Raw genomic sequence first — 6000 nt, forward strand, 5'->3', positions numbered from 1 at the left:
CTTTGGCATCCCTCGCCATCTCTCAGATGAGCCTGGGAAGTGGCGGTTCCAGTGGGGTCGAGACGCTGGCTTCCCCTGCAGCTCTGAAATAGGTCTGGGGAGTGGAGGTTTGAGCAGGGGAGGGGTGCTGGTTTCCCTCCCCAGCTCTGGGAGGGGACTGGACAGTGGCCGTTCGAGTGGGGCCTGGGCACTGGATTCCCTCGCCAGCTCTGGGAGGGGACTGGAGAGTGGCCATTCGAGCTGGGCCTGGGCACTTGATTCCCTCGCCAGCTCTGGGAGGGGACAGGGGTGTGGCCATTCGAGCCGGGGAGGGGCGCTGTGTTCCCAACCCAATTCTGGGAGGGGACAGGAGAGAGGAAGTTCCAGCGGGGGCAGGGCGCTCGCTTCCCTTCTCAGCTCTGCGAGGGGCCTGGGGAGTGGCAGTTCCAGCGTGGGTGGGGCGCTGGCTTCCCTCCTGTCATACACAGATGGTTAAGGGTTAATATCTCTTTTACCTGTAAAGGGTTAAGAAGCTCAGTGAACCTGGCTGACACCTGACCAGAGGACCAATCGGGGGACAAGATACTTTCAAATCTTGGTGGAGGGAAGTCTTTGTTGTGCTGTTTGTTTTGTTCTTTGTTCGCTGTTGGGGCTAAGAGGGACCAGACGTGCAACCAGGTTTTCTCCAATCTTTCTGAATCAGTCTCTCATGTTTCAAAGTAGTAAGTATAGCCAGGAAACGTGGATCAATCTTATGTTTGTTTTCTTTACTTGTAAATGTGTCTTTTGCTGGAAGGATTTTTACCTCTGTTTGCTGTAACTTTGAATCTCAGGTTAAGAGGGTGGGGGAGATCTCTCTAGGCTATATAAATCTGAATACCCTGGAAAACATTTTCCATCCTGATTTTACAGAGATAATTTTTACCTTTTCTTTCTTTAATTAAAAGCTTTCTATTTTAAGAACATGATTGTTTTTTCCCTTGTTTAAAGACTCAAGGGGATTGGATCTGAACACACCAGAAATTGGGGGGGAAAAGGACAGGGGGGAAGGTTAATTCCTCTTTGTTTGAAGATCCAAGGAGTTTGGATCAGTGTAGCCTCTCAGGGTAACCCAGGGAGGGGAAAGTCTGGGCAGAAAAAGAGGGGGGAGAAGGCTAATTTCTCCTTGTGTTCAGATCCAAGGGGTTTGGGTCTTGGGTTCCCCAGGGAAGGTTTTGGGGGAACAGGAAGTGTGTCAAACACTATATTTTTGGCTGGTGGCAGCGTGCCAAATTTAAGCTGGTAATTGAGATTAAAAGTGATCATGCAGGTTCCCACTTTTTGGACGCTAAAGTTCAAAGTGGGGAAAGAACCTTGATACCCCCCAAAATGGACCTTGCCTGGGTGGACTCACTGTGGGAAGCACACGGAGGGTCAGAGGATGCTGAATGCTCCAAGGAGAGACCCAGGAGGTAAAGACTTGTGAGCTTCCTTCCCTAAAAACTTCTGCTCCAAGGGAGAGGAGGCTTCTCAAAGTCCTGACTGGTTTTGTGGGGAGCAGTTCCAGAGCATCGCCCATGGTCTCTGTGACAACTGGTGGCAGAGGTGGGATGTACTACACCCCGTGAATGGCGATGCTTGCAGTAAGTGACTGGGGAGCAGTAAAACAAAGGAGGGATAATGAGAACCAGGCGTGCTGAAGGCTCAGAGTGGGACGGTTTCAGGGAGCGGTTAACCTCTGGGAGTGTGTGACCAGCGAGAAGGACTGTTGGAGTAACAGGGTCCCCCTGAGGAGTGCAGTGGACAGTCTCGGGGCGGACGAGCTTGCCACTCTGCCCTGGGAGAGAGGATTTTTGCAGTAGCAGGGTTCCCCTGGGGATGGCAGAAGCAGTCCCAGGGGCGGAGGAGTCTGCAGCTCGACCCTGGCAAAGAGGTGGTGACCACGAGAAGGGCTGGCACCCCAGGGGTTCTTCCTGGAAACCATGAGGGAGCCAAGAGCACACAGGTGTGTGAGTCCAGAGCCACTTGGGAACGGTGAAGTGATGGCCTATCACCATCTCCTTGAGAGGGCCATTGTGATCCTGTGCGCAAAGAGGGTTACGCACGGGGAAGTTCACCAAGGCACAGTTAATCGTGAGTGAGAGGAGAAAGACATGTCTGAGGAGCAGATTCCTGACCCAGATGGGGATACAAAAGGATCTGGGAGCAGCTGGAGCACCAGCCAGACATCCCCGAGAGTCTGGTCTCCAAACAGATGATGGTTTTCACCATCGGGTTCCCCATCAGGGGATCGAAGACATATGGGATGGGAGCAGAGCCTGAGAGTGCGAGAGGATCGTGAGAGCAAGAGCCTGAGGAAAAGGTGCAGGAGAAACAGCTGCATCATGGACTGGGGATGGTGGAGCAGAGAGACATAGGGGGCTGCCCAAGGGTCAGTGGGGAAACATGCATGAGGTGGCAAGACCCTGGGACAGAGAGTACTGTGGTGGTGCAGTCGCAGATACTGAGGGGCTGTGGGACCTGGGTGAAGCCCCCCAGGGTGAAGCCCCCCGTCCTGCATATGGCCTGGATCCCTGTGCAGGCCCAGGATGGGTCTGGCTGGTTGGTTGTTGGGGTTCTCCAGGATATCGGCTGGGAGGCCCTGTTGCGGGGTGACTGTGTCTCTTTGGGACAGGATCCAGGCCCTGCTCCTGTAATGGCCGAGGGTTTGAATTCAAATCCAGGGAACCAATTGGGTAAGACGGAAATGGTCTGTGAAAATGCAAATGACGTGGCTGGCAGGGGGGAGGGGCTGCTGGGCTCAGGATACCTGCCTACCTGTAACCAGCCCCCTGGGGCTGAGTGGGAGGGAGAGATGCTCCCCACCCCCCCTGCACACCGGAGAGGGGGCTCACGCTGGCTCTGAGGCTGTGACCAAAACAAGGAGCTCGCTGCCTGCCCCCACTCAACCGCCACTTCCCGCTCCCATCCCAGAGCTGCGGAGGGAGGCCAGTGCCCCGTCCCGGCTCCAACCGCCACTCCCCAGGCCCCTGGCGGAGCTGGGAAGGGAACCTAGCGCCCTGCCCCCACAGGAAAGACAGCGTCCCAGTCCCTTCTCAGAGCTGGGGAGGGAACCCAGCACCCCGCCCCTGCAGCAACGGCCACACCCCATTCCCCTCGCATTGCTGGGGAGGGAAGGCAACGCCTCGCCCCCACTGGAACGGCCGCTCCATAGTCCCCTCGCAGAGCTGGGAGGGAACCCAGTGCCCCACCCCCGCAGGAACGGCTGCTTCACATTCCCCTTGCAGACCTGGAGAGGGGAACCCAGTGCACCAGCCCGCAGGAACAGCCACTCCCCAGTCCCCTCGCAAAGCTGGGGAGGAGAGGTAGCACCCTGCTCTACTGGAATGGTGGCCCCACAGTCCATTCGCAGCGGTGGGGAGGGAAGGCAGCGCCCCGACCCTCAAGGAACGGCCGCTCCCCAGTCTTCTGGAAGAGCTCAGGAGGAAACCCAGCGCCCCGACTCTGTAGGAACGGCCGCTCCTCAGTCCCCTGGTAGTGCTGGGGAGGGATCCCAGCACCAGCCCCCACTTGAACTGCTGCTGCTCAGTCTCCTAGCAGAGCTGGGGAAGGAAGCAGAGCCCCTCCCCACTCAAACCGCCAATCAACAGGTCCTCCGAAGAGCTGGCGAGAGAAGCCAGCACCCTGCCCTCACTGGAACCGCCCGCTCCCCATGCCCCTCTAATAGCTGGCGAGAGAAGCCAGCACCCTGCCCTCACTGGAACCGCCGCTCCCCATGCCCCTCTAATAGCTGGGGAGGGAACCCAGCGCCCCGCCCCCGCAGGAGCCGCCGCTCCCCATGCCCCTCTAATAGCTGGGGAGGGAACCCAGCGCCCGCCCCCGCAGGAACCGCCGCTCCCCATGCCCCTCTAATAGCTGGGAGGGAACCCGCGCCCCGCCCCCACTGGAACCACCGCTCCCATGCCCCTCTAATAGCGGGAGGGAACCCAGTGCCTCGCCCCCGCTTGAACCGCCGCTCCCCATGCCCCTTAATAGCTGGGGAGGGGAACACAGCGCCCCGCCCCCACTGGAACCACCGCCCACATTGCCCCTCTAATAGCTGGGGAGGGGAACCCAGCGCCCCGCCCCCCACTGGAACCACGTCCCATGCCCCTCTAATAGCTGGGAGGGGAACCAGCGCCCCGCCCCCGTAGGAACGGCCGCTCCTCAGTCCCCTCGCAGAGCTCGGGAGGGATCCCAGCACCCAGCCCCCGCTTGAAGAAGTGCTGTGCTCAGTCTCCTAGCAGAGCTGGGAGGGAAGGCAGCGCCCCGCCCCCGCAGGAACAGCTGCTCCATTCCCTCGCAGAGGCTGGGGAGGTAAACAAGAGCCCATCCCCGCCAGGAACGGCCACTCCCCAAAACCTCGCAGAGCTGGGACGGAAGGCAGCGCCCCACCCTCGCTTGAACGGCCATCCCCAGTAACCTTGCAGAGCTGGGGAGGGAAGGCAGCTCCCTGCCCCGTGGAAAGGGACGAACCCAATCCCCTGGCAGACCTGGAGAGGGACAGCAGCGCCCCACCCCCACAGGAATGGCCGCTCCCCAGTCCCCTGTCAGGAGCTGGGGAGGGAACTCAGTGCCCTACTCCTGCAGGAACGGACGCTCCCCAGTCCCCTTCAGGAGCAGGAAGTGAAAGGCCGCGCCCCACCCCAGCTGGAACGGCAGCTCCCCAGCCCCCTGGCAGAGAGGGGAGGGAAGGAAGTGCCCCACCCCCACAGGAATGGCTGCTCCACAGTCTCCATGCAGAGCTGGGGAGGGAACACAGCGCCCACCCCCACAGGACGGCCAGTCCAAAGTCCCATGGCAGAGCGGGAAAAAGGAAAGTAGCGCCCTGGCCCTGCTGGACTGGCCAGTCCCCAGCCCCTCGCAGAGGGGGAGGGAAAGCAGCACCCTATCCCTGCTGGAATGGTGGACCAACAGTCCCCTCGGAAAAGTAGGGAGGGATGGCAGCGCTCCACTCTCGCAGGAACTGCGTTCCCCAGTCCCCTGGCAGAGCCGTGAGGGAACCTAGCCCCCCACTGGAACGGCCACGGCCCTGGCCCATCGCAGAGCTGGGAAAGGAGCCCAGCACCCCACTCCCAGAGGAACGACAAGTGCCCAGTCCCCTCACAGAGCTGGGGATGCAACCGAGCACTCCACCCCTGCAGAACGGCTGCTCCCAGTCCCCTGCAGAGGTGGGGAGGTAAGGCAAGACCTCGCCCCCGCAGGAACGGCCGCACCCCAGTCCCTTCGCAGAGCTGGGAAGGAATCCAGCGTCCCACTCCCACTGAACGGCTATTCCCCAGTCCCCTCGCACAGCCAGGGAGGGAAGCCAGTGCCCCACCCCCGCTGGAGCCACCACTCCCCAGGGCCCTCCCAGAGCTGGGGAAGGAAGCCACCACCCCTCCCTCACTCGAACCGCCAATCAATAGGTCCCACCCAGAGCTGGCAAGAGAAGCCAGCACCCTGCCCCCACTGGAACCGCCGCTCCCCATACCCCTAATAGCTGGGGAGGGAACCAGCGACCCGCCCCCACTGGAACCACCGCTCCCCATTGCCCCTCTAATAGCTGGGGAGGGAACCCAGTGCCTCGCCCCCGCAGGAACGGCCGCTCCTCAGTCCTTGCAGAGCTGGGAGGGAAGCAGTGCCCCGTCCCCGCTGGAGCTGCCACTCCAGGCTATCCCAGAGGTGGGGAGCAAACCAGCGCCCCGCCCCGCTCAAACACCACTCTTCAGGCCCTCCCAGAACTGAGAAGAGATGCAAGCTCCCCGCCCCCGCTTGAACTGCCACTCCCGCTCCTCCCAGAGCTGGGGAGGGAAGCCAGCGCCCCTCCCCGCTCGAACCGCCACCCCCCAGGCCTCTACCAGAGCTGGGGGAGGGAATCCACCGCCCTGCTCCACTCGTACCGCCACTTCTCACTCCACTCCCGAGCTGGGAGGGGAACCAGGCCCCCACCCCCACTGCAACAGCCTCTCTCCAAGCCCCTCCCAGAGCTGGGGAGAGGAAGCCAGCACCCTGCCCCGCTCT

This window comes from Gopherus flavomarginatus (assembly GCF_025201925.1).
Source record: "Gopherus flavomarginatus isolate rGopFla2 chromosome 13 unlocalized genomic scaffold, rGopFla2.mat.asm SUPER_13_unloc_2, whole genome shotgun sequence".
Classification (NCBI taxonomy): domain Eukaryota; kingdom Metazoa; phylum Chordata; order Testudines; family Testudinidae; genus Gopherus; species Gopherus flavomarginatus.